This window comes from Lissotriton vulgaris, chromosome 6 (assembly GCF_964263255.1).
Source record: "Lissotriton vulgaris chromosome 6, aLisVul1.2, whole genome shotgun sequence".
Lineage (NCBI taxonomy): Eukaryota > Metazoa > Chordata > Amphibia > Caudata > Salamandridae > Lissotriton > Lissotriton vulgaris.
This window is the reverse complement of record NC_141694.1, coordinates 497,501,066-497,516,995: the sequence shown is the minus strand read 5'-3', so window position 1 is coordinate 497,516,995 and position 15,930 is coordinate 497,501,066. Positions and strand designations below refer to the sequence as shown.

The following is a 15,930-nucleotide window of genomic DNA, read 5'->3' as shown; positions in this document are numbered from 1 at the left end:
GGTAGGGACTTTACGGTGGAACACCACCCTGGTACAGAACACGCCAACGCTGTTGGTCTGTCAAGATTTTTCCGCCTTAGTAAAGAGAACTCCCAGGAGTTAGGGTAGTTCTCCCCACATTTCAGGTGAAAGGGACACGTGTTAGACCTGGCACCATTGGTATGGGTCTCCCTTCCATTTTTGCTGTTGCCTCATGTATTTTTGCTGGTGTTAGATGCTTTGGGCACTGTGCCACTGCTATCCAGTGCCACAGTGCAAGTGCTCCCTATTGTAAATTGATGTATTAATCAGTGGTTCCATGCTTACTGGTCAGACCCTAGTCTAGTGCACTGAGTGTGTCCAGGGTGTGTAAATCCAAATGCTGCTAGTAGGTCTGCAGCACTGGTTGCGCCACCCACAGAAGCAGCCTTGTAAAGTGTGTCAAAGGTCTGCCATTGCAGAGCCTGCATGCAGTCTGGTACTGTCATGCTGACTGGGCAAGTGCACCCACTTGCCAGTCCCTAAACCTTCCATTTTCTACATATCAGTCACCCCTATGGTAGGCCCAAGGGCAGGGTGCATTGTAAGTATGAGGTAGGACAAACCCTGATGTGTGTGGCAGGTCCTAATAGTAAAGTACAGCCATTTTCCTTTTTCACTATTGCAAGGCTTACTGTTCTCCAATAGGCCAGAATGGGCTGTTAGAGTTATTATATTTTATCATTCTAACTGTCTCAGAGAACATGGTAGAAATTCTAGTTTAATATGCCTGAACTCAGATAAAATACATATTTTAATGAAGTTGGTTTAAACATTCTGTGTTTGCAAATACCACTTTTAGAAAGTAGGTATTTGCTTGTCCAACCTTTCAAACCTGCCTCTGCTAGGTTGTGTATTCCTTTGTCTGATTTTGTGAGTGCCAGGGCTGGGGGATTCCAAGAGACAGGCTGAGTCACCCAGTGGTGAATAGAGAGATCTGCATCTAGATGGGAGGGAGGAGTTGCACCTGAACCTTGAATAGGGCTGTGACTGCCTTCCACAATGCTGGCTCCACCTCCTGGGGAGCGGCTGATGTCTCTGCCATGCACACTGAAAGAAGAGAAGGAGTCCTGTAAACAAAGTGCTCTAGGACTGTACTTACCTTCCACAATGCTGGCTCCACCTCCCGTGGGGTGTCTGATGTGCCTGCCCTGCATTGTGAAAGGAAAGGAGAAGTCTGGTAGGCAGAGTGCTTCAGAACTGGTTTGGACTGGGCAAAGGCCCCTCTCCCCTCAAAGAACAAAGGATTTTAGGGTATAAATATTGGGACCCTGATCCCCTGAAATTAGATCACTTTGGACTACAAGAAGAAACCTTTATTGAGGAGAAGAACTTGAAGAAACTGAGGAGAGACTATTGCCAAGCTGAAGTGCTGCTTGGAGGATTGGCCTGCAGTGGTTGCCTTACTGCCAAAGGAAGGAGAAAGGAACTTTGTGTACTTTGCTTTCAACTTGTAAAGGATCTCCAAGGGCTTGAAAAAGAGCTTGCCTCCTGCTGAAGTCTCAGGGACAACAGATTTCACCCCCCATCTCCCCAGAGTTCTTTGGAAGTGCCTGCTGCTGTTTTGGGCATTCTGAGGAACTGCATGTCGCAAGGAGCTGGAAGGCCGACTCAACGAGATAAAGCGCGTTGCCGTCGCTGTGCCTGCCGTCGCAACTCCGAAGGAGGGTGTCGCCGCTGGAACTGTCGCGCTGCACCACATCGGAGAGAAGCGTGCCGCAACGAAGAGGAATGTGTAAAAAGGTGAGCAACCCAATATACCCTTGCGGGCTCGGGCAGAGTTTATAATAGAAAATGGCCAGCAAGGGGTTTTGTTTGTTCTGAAAGTTTTCAGCACTGTTAGGACTTGTTTAGGAGCAATCAAAGTACCTAAGCCTGAGTTTAATCAGTGGCTGTTCTATTTAGTTCAAAAGAAACAAGTTCCTAGAAAAAGGAACACAAGATGTTACCACACTAACATCATATGTACAGTGAATGATTAATAAAACATGAAACCAGGGTTTTTGGTTTGTCTGAAAATTATTATTGAAGTTCAGGGCAAAATATATAAATTTCTGTACAAAAAAGTGAACAATCACATAGAATAGGGTGCATACATAGATATAATAAGGATATTCAAGGTGTTGATTGCTTATCCTTTGACATATCCAAAAATTAAGTCCAGACTGCTGGGTCACAGTAATTAATTGATTTTAACTCAAAGTCAGAAGAAAATCAAAAGATGACATGAGACAAAATATGCAGAATTGGACTAAACAAGTCGACGTTTCGGTCTTATTTGGATTTTTCTTAAGACCATCATCAGGACAACATAGTGGTATATACAATTGATGACCCTTTTTTTAAATCAAAAGCACGTCAGTTTAAGGTTCTTGACGGCACCAGCACCTTCAATTAATTGCGTTGAGGTCGGGCAAAGAAATAAATCGATTGTGCGTAGAGTACACTTGTAATGAATACAGTGAAGAAGTAGACAGATTCTGGCGGTTAGTCCAATTTAGGTTGCTAATCAAATAGCTCGAAAATTATTGAAATCCTTCGTCACGGAACGTCAATTGAGTATGATCGATCATTACAAGTGTACTCTACGCACAATCGATTTATTTCTTTGCCCGACCTCAACGCAATTAATTGAAGGTGCTGGTGCCGTCAAGAACCTTAAACTGACGTGCTTTTGATTTAAAAAAAAAAGGGTCATCAATTGTATATACCACTATGTTGTCCTGATGATGGTCTTAAGAAAAATCCAAATAAGACCGAAACGTCGACTTGTTTAGTCCAATTCTGCATATTTTGTCTCATGTCATCTTTTGATTTTCTTCTGACTTTGAGTTAAAATCAATTAATTACTGTGACCCAGCAGTCTGGACTTAATTTTTGGATATGTCAAAGGATAAGCAACCAACACCTTGAATATCCTTATTATATCTATGTATGCACCCTATTCTATGTGATTGTTCACTTTATTGTACAGAAATTTATATATTTTGCCCTGAACTTCAATAATAATTTTCAGACAAAACAAAAACCCTGGTTTCATGTTTTATTAATCATTCACTGTACATATGATGTTAGTGTGGTAACAATTTGTGTTCCTTTTTCTAGGAACTTGTTTCTTTTGAACTAAATAGAACAGCCACTGATTAAACTCAGGCTTAGGTACTTTGATTGCTCCTAAACAAGTCCTAGCAACGAAGAGGAAGCGTGTCGCCGTCACTGTTGCTGCTGTCAAGTTCAAGAATTTATATAGCGCACTACTCACCCAGAGGGTCTCAAGGCGCTTGGGGAGGGGTACATTATTTATCGAATAGCCGGGTTTTAAGTTCTTTTCTGAAGGAGATGTGGTTCTGTGTAAGGCGGAGGTGAGTGGGGAGTGAGTTCCAAGTCTTGGCCGCCAAGTAGGAGAAGGATCTACCTCCCATGGTGGATCTTTGGATACGTGGAACTGCGGCGAGGCCTTGATTGGAGGATCTTAGTTGGTGGGTGGGTGTGTAGAAGGATAGTCGAGTGTTGAGGCATTCGGGCCCTAGTTTGTAGAGGGCCTTGTGTGCGTGGGTGAGGAGGCGGAAAATTATTCTCTTGTTGACGGGAAGCCAGTGGAGGTCTTTCAGGTGGCCGGTAATGTGATCTTGGCGAGGGATGTCCAGAATGAGTCTCGCTGATGCGTTTTGGATGTGTTGGAGTTTTTTCTGCAGTTTGGCTGTAATTCCGGCGTAGAGGGTGTTTCCGTAGTCTAGTCGACTTGTAACCAGTGCGTGGGTGACAGTCTTTCTTGTTTCGGCGGGGATCCAATGGAAGATTTTTTTGAGCATACGAAGTACGTTGAAGCAGGAGGATGAGACGGCGTTGACTTGTTTGGTCATTGAGAGTGAGGAGTCTAGGATGAAGCCAAGGTTACGTGCGTGGTCTGTGGGTATGGGTGCTGAGCCCAGATTTGAGGGCCACCATGAGTCGTCCCAGGCAGAGGGGGATGATCCTAGGATGAGCACTTCCGTTTTGTCTAAGTTAAGTTTAAGGCGGCTGTTTTTCATCCATACGGCTACTTCTTTCATGCCTTCGTGAAGATTGGTTTTGGCGGTGTTGGGGTCTTTGGTGAGGGAAAGGATCAGCTGGGTGTCGTCAGCGTAGGAAATGATGTTAAGGTTGTGTTGACGCGCGATGGAAGCGAGTGGACTCATGTAAACGTTGAAGAGGGTGGGACTGAGTGATGAACCTTGTGGTACGCCGCAGATGACTTCGGTGGCCTCTGATTTATTTGAATGGGGGAAGTCGGACTCTCTGAGTTCTCCCAGCTAGGATCCAGTCCAAGGCTTTTCCTTTTATGCCGATGTTGCTGAGGCGTTGTATGAGGGTGCTGTGACAGACAGTGTCGAAGGCGGCGGAGAGGTCGAGTAGAATGAGGGCCACTGTTTCTCCGCTGTCCAGTAGTGTTCGGATGTCGTCTGTTGCTGCGATGAGGGCGGTTTCGGTGCTGTGTTTGTCTCGGAAGCCGAACTGTGAGGGATCGAGGGAGTTGTTGGATTCGAGGAAGGCGGCGAGTTGGTTATTGACGGCTTTCTCAATGACTTTGGCCGGGAATGGGAGGAGGGATATGGGGCGGTAGTTTTTAAGTTCAGAGGGGTCTGCTGTGGGTTTCTTCAGGAGGGCGCTGACTTCGGCGTGTTTCCAGCTTTCTGGGAAGGTAGCAGAGATGGAGCAGTTGATGACATCACGGAGATGGGGTGCGATGATGGAGTCTGCTTTGTTGAAGATGTGATGGGGACATGGGTCGGTTGGCGAGCCAGAGTGGATGGAATTCATTAGGTGGATGGTGTCTTCAGTGGTGATTGGGTTCCAGGCGCTGAGGTTGTTAGAGGGCGGTTTAGGTTCTGAGGGGGGTGGAGAGTATTGTTTGTTGGAACTGTTTTCGAAGCTGTTATGTATGTCGGTGATTTTGTTGTAGAAGGAGGTGGATAGCGAATCGCAGAGGTCTTGGGAGGGAGTGATGTCGTTTGAGGCTGCAGTGGGGTTGGTGAATTCTTTGACGATGTTGAATAGTTCCTTGCTGCTATGGGCGTTGTTGTCGAGTCGATTCTTGAATGCTGATTTCTTGGTGGATCGAATCAGCTGGTGGTGTTTACGGGTGGCGGTTTTGAAAGTGGTCATGTTGTCGGTGGTTGGGTTTTTTCTCCATGTTTTCTCGAGAGTACGGCATAGCTTTTTGGATTTCTTAAGGTCATCGTTGAACCAGGGGGCCTTTTTGCTGTCTTGTTTGGTGTGATGGTTTTTCAAGGGTGCCAATTCGTCAGCGCTGTGGGTGATCCATTGTTTGAATTTGATGGCAGCTTGGTTTGGGTCCGATGAGAGGGCGGCTGGGTTTTGGTTGAGTGATGTGAGGAGTTGGTCGGTGGTGATTTTGTTCCATTTTCTAAAGGGGGATAGGTTGTGGGTCGAGGTGGTTTTGTAGCTGAAGTGAACACAACTGTGCTCCGTCCAATGGAGAGCTGTGGTGCGATCGAAGGAGATGTGTTTGCTGGAGGTGAAGATTGGGTCGAGCGTATGTCCGGCTACATGGGTGGGGGTGTCAACAAGTTGTTTGAGCCCGAGATTGGCCAGGTTGTCAAGAAGGGTGGTGGTGTTGCCGTCGTTTTTCTTTTCCAGGTGGAAGTTGAGGTCTCCTAGTAGAATGTAGTTCTCGGAGGCGAGGGCATGTGGACTGATGAAGTCAGTGATGTCTTCGCTGAAATGTTTACGGGTTCCTGGAGGCCTGTAGATGAGGGTGCCTCTGAGTGTAGTCCTAGGGTCGGTGTGGATCTGGAAGTGTAGGTGTTCGGCGGTTGTAAGGCTATCGCCGGAGCTGGTCGTGATTTTTATGGTGTTCTTATGGACGATGGCGATGCCTCCTCCTGTTTGGACGGTGCGGTCTTTTCGGATGATCTTGTAGTTGTCTGGGATCGCTATGGCGATGTCGGGTGTTGATAATGCGTTCATCCATGTTTCAGTAAGGAAGGCGACGTCCGGTGATGTAGTGTCGAGTAGATCCCAGAGTTCGGTGGCGTGTCTGTGGACCGAGCGGGTGTTCAGCAGGATGCACTTCAGGTGGTTAGGGTCGGAGCTGTGTTTGGGGTTAGTGGAAGTGGTATGGGTCTTGATGCTGGTAAATTTGCACGAGTGGCAGGCGAAAGGACCGTGGGTACGCCCCGGGGCAGCTTCGTAGCATTGAGGTGTGCGTCTGGGTTTAAGGGCTAGGAGGGTGGCGGCGTCGTACGTTATGCTGGAGGAGTGTGGTTTGCGGAGGCCAGGGGGTCTGGCGCGGTCCAGGCGCGGACGGGCGCAGACGGGCTTACCTTTGGCGCACCTTCAGCGCGCATAGGGCGTGTCCGCTGCGCGCATAGTAAGCTGTCATATGTGGATAGTGGCAGGGGAGGGGCGAGGGAGGGTCAGCTGGGAGGCGGGAGCGAGGCGGAGACCTGGGCAGGGAGGCACACAACAACAACAACAAAAACAAAATGGACGGTCGCCTAAAGCGAGATAGTAATCAGTGGCACCGGTACAGTCAGGCACACCTTTAACTTTATAAGCAGGTAAATCGAACTGTAATTAGCAGCGCACTTAGCCTATCTAGCGCTACGATGTCCCAGTGTTTTAATTATAATCAATTAAGGCGCTCTAGCGCTCCTGTGTCAGCAGTCAATTCCAATGAGAATATTAATTTAGTCACAATAGAGGCAGCGATGCGCTATGATGCTAAGCGCTACAGGCAATCAATTCCAATGACAAGCAGCGAAGCTCTACGATACCATGCAGCAACCAGGCAGGCAGTGCGGGGAGCAGCTTGGGGAGCGACAGCGTCTGCATGCAGAGAGGATGGTCACAGCGATTGCGCGGGAGAGTGGGCCTGATAGTATCTGTGGGAGGGAGGGTCAGCTGGGAGGCAGGAGCGAGGCGGAGACCTAGGCAGGGAGGCACACAACAACAACAACAAAAACAAAATGGACAGTCGCCTAAAGCGAGATAGTAATCAGTGGCACCGGTACAGTCAGGCACACCTTTAACTTTATAAGCAGGTAAATCGAACTGTAATTAGCAGCGCACTTAGCCTATCTAGCGCTACGATGTCCCAGTGTTTTAATTATAATCAATTAAGGCGCTCTAGCGCTCCTGTGTCAGCAGTCAATTCCAATGAGAATATTAATTTAGTCACAATAGAGGCAGCGATGCGCTAAGATGCTAAGCGCTACAGGCAATCAATTCCAATGAGAAGCAGCGAAGAGCTACGATACCATGCAGCAACCAGGCAGGCAGGGCGGGGAGTAGCTTGGGGGGGGGCGACACCCTCCAAAGGAGGGTGTCGCCGCTGTAGTTGTCGCACTGCACCTCACCAGGAGAAGAATCTCCCAACGAGGTCGGAGCGTGTCGCCGTCGCTGTGCCTGCCGTCGCAACTTTAAATAAAGATGTCCCCTCTGGAACCGTCGCACTGCACCGCATCGACCAGGAGCACCTCTCATCCCCGAGAAGCTCACCGCCGTCGGAGTTGCTGCCGTCTCATCATGGATGTCGCTGCTGTAGTTGTCGCATCGAGCGGAATCTTCACGCATCGTGGGAGAAGAGTGTCGCCGCTGGAGCTGCTGCCGTCGCATCGTAAGGGTGTCCCCGAGAAGTGTACCGCATCTGGAAGATCTTCACATCTTTATTTCTTTGTATCTGAACTTTGCCGCATTTCCCATCGCTGCGACATTGCTTGTCGTGGAAGCGCAACGCAACCTAAGGTACATTGACGCAGAGTGTCGCATCTAAGAACTGAACTGAACTAAGCTTAAATCTACCATCTTAATGTAATCGTATTGTGTATTTTTGTCGTTTATGGTCTTGTGGTAACTCTATTTAAAGTCTTCTTATTTTTTATATAAAACCTGTATGGTGTCCATTTGTAGTGTTGTCACTGGGTTACTGTATGTGGTCACAACTGCTTAACTTACAACGCCTTTGAGATAAAGCCTTTTTGCTCGTGCCAAGCTACCAAGGGGGTGAGCAGGGGTTATTTTAGGAGTGTAATCCCCTTATCCTGACTAGAGGAGAGGGTCCCTATTTGCCACAAGTACCTACCTGTGGCAACTAGAGACCCCCAAATCTAGCAGGTATCAATATGTAGCCTTTGGTATTCAGTTAGATGTGTCTTTGTTCTTTTCAATTAAAAAAGATATGAAGGGGTGTGGCCATTATGGCGGCGTGAGCAGACGTACTGCTCCGGAGCTCCTGCCGACGGCCTGACATAGCACCGGCTTTTTGGCAATGTCAGCCATTGTCTGCCCACACATCGATTCTGGGGTGGTTCCGACTTTGCTGTGCTCTCCGCCTGGGGCGGTAACTGAGCCTAGAAGTGTGTATTTCCCCAGCAGAGAGACGGAGCCCGGGTAGGGGGACATGCCCACGGGACTGAGAGGAAAGGCCTGAGGTTTGCGAACGGGTCCGGGAGGGACCCGGAGTATGGAGTATCGGTCCCCGCAGCACAGCGGTCCAGCGGCCCACATTGAGGCCTTCAGCTCACGAAAGAGAGATCCGACAGCGGCAGAGTCACGGGGCCACATTGATTGAGACCCGGTGAGCACGGAAGAGTGAGGCCCCCGCCTGCCATTTTGTGGAACCGACTGCTTCTCTCGGTCTGGCAAGGAGGCAGGTAGGACTCCCTGGGGACTGAAGTGCCCTCCTGTAGCTGGGCAGAAGAGTGTCCAGCGACACCCCCACGGCGCAGACGAGCCATCAAGGGTCCAGTGTCGGGGCAGTTACCAAACATCAGACGCCAGTGCCTGGAGTGTGGAAGGAAGAGCGGCCGGGGCCCCGGTCTGAGCCTCCTCCCCGGACTCGCCGGGGAGGGCAACGAACTCGAGAGGCGCCTGAGAGAGAAGGAGCGACGAGTAGCCCAGCGAGAGGAGCTGCTGGCTGCTTGATTGTACTGCGAAGGCTTGTGACGACTGGCCGGGTGGACAACGGCCGGGTCGTTGGGTGAAAGGAAAGCCTGCCTCGTGACCCGACCTTGTGTGCCTCACCGGCAACAAATGGAAGGGACTGCTGTCTGACTACAATGGAAGGGTCAGCCATCGCTAATTCGGGCCGAGGAACCACAGGGCTGTGCCAGCGGAGACACAGGGGGGACGCTAACGAGTGGATGGGCACCCTGATCCACCATTTTGTGAGGGGGACTCCGCCGAACCCGGACTCATGCAACTGAAGTGACGGCGAAGTTGACGCTTCCCCCTCATTGCGGTGAAGAAATGCAGACTTAGTATTTCGTGACACCTGGATAAAACGCCGTGAACTATAAGCTAATAGGGCTGCTGTTCGCCGGCCTGCCACAACTGGAGTGCGGTGAGAGGAATAGTCTGCACCTAAGCCTGTGCCTGATTCTGAGACTAAGCTGAAGGGGTTCTATGCTTTGAGTTCGCCTGAGGAGATGAGAGCTTGAGTGCGCACGGCGGTCTGCGTGGCAGGTGGACCGGTAGACACCGTTTGACTGACTGTGGCGGCGAATGGGGACAAGTTGAGCAGGAGATGGCCCGGTCCCTGTGCCACTTGAATCCATCAAGAGTTCCATCGTTTTGGGCCCTGTAGGTGAGAATCAGAGGGGACTGTAAGCCGTCCTTGGGGAGAGAGATCGTCCAGAGCTGCTGCAAGAAGCTTTAGTGAAGCACCAAGAGATGAGGAGCAGCATGGTTACTGACTTCCGCTTGATAACCGCCTGAAGGCGTGGGGGAGAGATCTGAACTGGAGGCTTTTCAGGGGGTGGGGAACTGTTTGGTTGGACTGGGGTTTGCTAAGTGAGAGCTGAGGACCCAACCTGGGATGGGTGGATAGCGCCACAGCCCAGTCGCAGGACAATTGGCCAGAGAGACTGGCATGGAAAGGATTAAGGGCCCTGGGAGCCTGTAGGAACCCCCACGTTGGGGCACATGCCTGGGGACGCCTACAAGAAACGGACCAGCCACTAGAAGCCGCATGCTCAAGGACCAGGAGTCTCAGACACTTCAGTCAAATGTCCAGTTGCGGGTGCAGCTTTAGGGTGCTGGGTGTCGACCGGAGTGAGGGCGAGAGGCCAGCATGCTAGAGGGAACATATGGCAAGAGACGTAGGGGATCCCACTCTGTGTGCCTGCACAGCCTCTGGGCCCCCTGGCCCCACCATCCATTTCTCCCTTCGGCCTACTAGCACCAAATACAGTGAGAAGGCCAGGCGTCCCTGCCTCTGACGTTCTTTATGGTGGTGGTCTTTCTCCCCCAAGGGAACACGTTCAGCGCTCACCTTCTCCAGCACCCACTTGATGGCGATATGTCCATTTCCAGAGGACGTAAAGATAAGACATTGAAAGATTTGTTTGCCAAGGCCCAGGCGGGTCAGCAGTCCACCAGCATGGCTTCAGGCTCTACCCAGCCCACACCTGAGCGGGATGACGGAGCGGAACTGATTACCAAAGCATTCTTGGAATCAATGTTTGTCGCTTGAGAGAGGACGTTCACACGCTAAAGAAATAATTTGCAGAGGAAATAAAGGAGGTTCGCAGGGACATCAACGGTATAGGTGAGCAAGTGACTGAGCTAGAGGACAAAAGCAACGGAAAAGACACAGAAGTAACGGCTCTACAGCAGGAAGTTCTCCAGGTCCATGACCAGCAAGTTGATCTTCAGACTCACCTTGAAGATCTGCAAAACTGCTCCCGGCGCCATAATATCAGGATCCGGGGAGTGAAACTTGAAGACAACACAAAGGACCTTTTCTGGTATACAAATGAGCTATTCAATCACATCCTAGGGAGGCATTTGGAAACTGAACTCCATCTAGATAGGGAACACAGGGTGGGCTCCCCACGAGCCTCTTCAGCTCAGCCACCAGACATCCTGGTCTGTGTGCAAGATTATCGCACCAAAGAAGAGATCCTCCAAAAAGCTCGACAGCTACATCCTTTGACGTTTCGTGAGCAGACACCGGTTCTGTACCAAGATTTGTCAGGACTCACCCTGCAACAATGTAGAACCTTTAAACCTATCACTGCTCATCTACAACACAATATCTCCTACAGCTGGGACCACCCGTTCCGCCTGGTGTTCCGAATGGACAACAAACTTTGTAAATGTTGTAGTGCTTATATGGCGCACAATCACCCCAAGGAGTATCTCAGCGCTGTACACATACCGCTCTGGAACCCCTCCTGGCATTTCCATGTGAAGTGCCCACTCCTGGGCCCCCCAAGGTGAGGCCAGGCATCCTGGCGCTGTTAGCGCCGTTGTGGAGATTAAGCAAGCTATTGCCCAGAGTTGCAGCGTGGGACCCATGATTATAATAGGCACCGAGGCGAGAATTGTCAGGTCCGTTGAAATTTTAGCCCAAGACCCGCCTGAGGCGAGAATTGAACCCTGGTCCGGGCCAGACCTCTGCATCAGGGTCTGCCGCTCTAACCATTGAGCCACACTTCTCCACAAGCCACACTTCTACCAGCTGCGTTCCCTAACAGAGGCCTCCCGCTTGCTGGGTGTGGATCCTCCTACAGAAGAGAACGACACAGTGAGCCATGCAGCTGAACTGGATGACTCCAAACCCCAGTGGCGGCAACAAGGCCGAAGGCGTCGTGCTAGGAAACCTCCTGCAGCATTAATCATGAAGGGCCAGCAAGCCGCACTTGAGCAGTATCAATGGAGCTGATCACATCCTAACCTGGCTGACCCTTACGAACTCATAGGGTCAATTGATGATTTGTTTTTACCCCGGGCCGTTGGCGGGATGGGGGCTTTTCATATCTGGACATACTACCCCAATTTATCACACTTCCAATCACCTACGGATGATGGACAATATGTCTTTGTTCTCTTTTTTCCAAATGTTGCTTTTTTGGGAGGGTGGTTTGTTTCGGGGTGGGTTCCCGGGTTCCTTGTCCACCTTCTTCTCAGGGCTAGCGTAGGCCCACATCACACGAGCTCCCTAGGGTGGGAACACATCCTGTGTCTTGATAGTGTCCGATTCAACGCCCACCATTGCTTGCTATAACACCACCAGTGTGAATGCCTGCTACAAAGCTTAAAATACTCACCTTAAATGTGAGAGGTATTAATAATCCGGTGAAGCTTAAAGCGGTTCTTTTGTGTCTAGAGCACTCCGAAGCAGATATCTGTCTGCTGCAGGAGACCCACCTTTTGTTGAAGGATTGCCATCGCCTCCGATACCGGACGTTCCCAACTCAGTTCTTTTCTTCAGGCTCCACTAAAATGGCCGGAGTTGCTATTCTGGTGGCCCAGCGGTTATGGGGGGGTCTTTCACAAAGAGGCTGAGATAAAAGGTAGACTACAGGCTTACAGATTTGCCATAGGTGGTTCTACGTTTACTATTGGCTCAGTGTACACTCCTAATGAAGGCCAAGAACGATTCTTTCATTCCGCTCTTACTGAGGCCTTAGGCACACCCGATCGCCACATTCTCCTGGGGGGAGATCTAAGCCTGGTTCTTGACAATACCTTAGATAGATCATGTCAACGCACACACCAGACTGGCGCACTTTCCACCGAGGGTCTGACCCGTCTGCATGACTTAGGGTTCAGCGACCTATGGCGTAGCTTCCATTCCCAGGAACGAGAGTACTCTTATTACTCCAACGCCCGCAAAAACATAAGCCTGGTTGGATTACCTGTTGGCATCTGCGCCCGTACACGCGATTGAGACAGAGGTAGAGATGGGGGTCGCCTCCCTTTCGGACCATGCCCCAGTGATAGCTGTTCTCTCCCTTCTACCAGTCCACCGACCCACTAGGACATGGCGCCTCAGAGAGACTTTATTACACCGCAAAGATGGGGTTGCACGGATACAGCGCGTCATCACTGACTACCTCTCTCACAATAGTAACAATGACACCACTCTTGCAATGCAGTGGACGGCACTGTAGGCAGTCATTAGGGGGGAGCTAATAGCCATTTCCACTGCAGAAAATGTTGAGCACAGATGCAAGCGGGAGGAACTCACCCAACAGACTAGGGAACTGGAATAGATGCACCAGAGAACAGGAGCCCCTCGGGGGTGGAGGCAACTTAAAGCTGTGCGTCAACACTTGCTGCACTCAACCAAAATAGGGCGGAATTCGCAGCCTTGGGGCTGAGACACTCTTATTATACCGGGGGGGGATAGATGCTGGTGCCTGCTTGCCATAAATTGCACAAGACTAGGCAACAGCAATGGGTGCAGGAGATTATCCAGAGAGACGGTAGACGTGTCTCCGAGGACAGCGACATTGCGGAAGCGTTTCATGATTTTTATGCCTACCTCTACGCTAGTTCTCCACTAGAGAGCTCGACTGTGGCAGTCTTTCTTGACTCCATCCCTCTACCAACTTTAACTAAAGATCAAGCCGATTACCTCAACAGAGACATTCGGCCAGAAGATGTTATTGCCGCCATTTCGCGCCTCAAGCTAGCGAAAACGCCCGGGCCGGAGGGTTTCTCTGTTCTATTTTACAAGACTTTCTGTGCCCAAGTCGCCCCTCTCCTAGAATGCCTTCTGGTGGCCTCCATAGCAGTAATTCCCAAACCAGGTAAGGACAAGACTCAATGTGGGGCATTTCGCCCTATCTCTCTTCTTAACGTAGATCTCAAACTATATACCAGGATTCTAGCCTCTCGCCTCGCACCTCACATGACTGGTCTGGTTGATCCAGATCAAGCGGGCTTCATCCCAGAACGCCAAACTTCTGACAACACGAAACGGGCCTTACATCTTATCGAAAAAGCCACACGTATACATGATAGTATACATGATGCTGGCTATCGACGCCGAGAAGGCGTTCGATAGGGTCCACTGGCCCCATCTGGAGCGAGTTCTAGAAAGAATGGGGCTAGGAGTGAAGTTTTGTACATATGTCTTGAACTGCTTTAAGTTTCCGATGGCCACAATTCGTTTAAACGGACATGCATCTCCCCGGTTCACCACTGAGAGAGGTACAAGGCAGGGGTGCCCTTTGTCGCCCCTCCTTTTCGCTGTGTACATAAAGCCATTGGCCCAAAGGATGCAGCTCAACCCGTTGGTTACGCAGATCAAATTTGGTGGCTACGTCCATACGATTAGCCTTTACACTGATGACGTTCTGATTTCACTATCTAACCCGCGAGACGCACTGCCAGCATGCCTAGTGGACTTAGAATTTTTGTGACAAGCTGCCAGGTTCAAGATGAATATAGACACGTTGGTTGCCCTAGACCTGTCGCTGGAGGGGCCCACTCAGTAATATTTGCAAAGCTTACTCCCTATTCAATGGGTGGCTGTTATGGTCCCGTATTTGGGGATCCAGTTAGCCTCCTCGCTTTAGAAAACGGCTATTACCAACTACACCCTACTGTGACAGAAAATCTGTCGGGAACTGGGGTGATGGAAACATTACCCTTTGTCATGGTTAGGCAAAGTAGCCGCAGTTAAGATGACCAGTCTTCCACAGATCCTATACCTGTTTCGTACCATTCCTCTCAGGCCACCTTCTGGCTGGATACAGCAAACTCAATCATAACTTGCCCAGTTCATATGGAATGGTCGGAAGCCGTGCCTGAATCAGAGGTTGGCAACGCTGCTCCCGGAGGGAGGGGGTCTCGGACTCCCCGATTTACAGCTCTATTTTCAGGCGGCACAATTGCGTTTGCCGGTCCAGTGGAGTAGATGGGAATCAAAGAAACATTGGTTATTCTAGGACCAAGCGGTAACCGGCAGACCCCTGCAGGAAATCCTATTTCTTCGCAAACAACACAGACCCCCCTAATCTATACGCTTCGTATATCACGAGAGTCCCCATGGAGATATGGGATCAAACCAATCTTAAGCTCGAATTTACAACCTTTCTGTCCCCACTCACTCCATTAATGGACAACCCGGACTTCACACCCGGTATGGACACGATAGCTTTTGCGAAGTGGCGGCCCTTGGGGTGCCGCTACCTCATCCACTTGTCTTCCGCCGAGGGAGTGATCCCCTTCTTCCGATTTAAACAGGAATGTGGGCTGCCTGAAACAGAGAGACTGCGATATCTGCAGGCGCGGCATTGGGCGCTTAATGACCAAGTACGTTCCATGGCTGACAGGCACCTTCTACCCTAGGAGCACTGGCTCATTACATGCAAGACAGACAAAAAGCTAATATCCTATTTATACAAGATGCTACAGGTCAGATTCGCTCACACTTATAGCTCCGGGAAGGCACGATGGGAGAGGTAACTAGGCAGGTCGCTCAGTCATAAAGAGTGGGAGGGCATATACTATAAAGCACGACATTCCGCCTATCACATGGGACTCACTGACACTGTCACAAAGATAGCAACCTACTGGTACTATACCATATGCCATGGACCACACTAGAGAGGTGACATGTTGGCGGGACTGTGGACAAATAGGCACACTAGTACATCTACTGGGGACTGCACTCACCTCCAATCCTATTGGAAACAAATACTCGATGAAGTAGATACACATTTTGACATGGAAATTCCGTGAGTTCCCTCATATGGCCGCCTGGGCTTTCTAAATCCCCTAACCTATCCATTGCGCTCCCGCAGAGGCTGACAAATAGCAATTGTGTTGGGCACAGCAATGCTAAATATACTCACACATTGGCGTACGGCCCAAATCCCAACCTTCACGGGCTGGCTACACCGTTTATGGCAGGTAATTGGTATGGAGAAGCTAACCCTGACAAGGGGAGGGATGCAAATATATCTAACTGTGGCAACCCTTTTTGTCCCTGTTGGCCTCTGAATTCCGGGAAATTACTTACCCTCGATACCTCCGCTTACTGCGCCTCTCTGATACGAAATAGGTGACATAGGGCTGGAGGTCATGAATACCCGAGGTAGCTTAGGTGGTGGACTTGGAACACAGATGGAGGGCGGGAAGGGGTAAGGGAAGGGTTTAGGGGTTTTTGTG

General features: G+C 50.2%; 1 protein-coding gene across 2 annotated transcripts in view; it reads left to right on the top strand.

Annotated features, from left to right (window-relative positions):
* The window catches only part of SLC17A5 (solute carrier family 17 member 5), a 402,583-nt gene that overhangs the window by 237,188 nt on the left and 149,465 nt on the right, over positions 1-15,930 (top strand). The gene's annotated exons all lie outside the window — the stretch shown is intronic.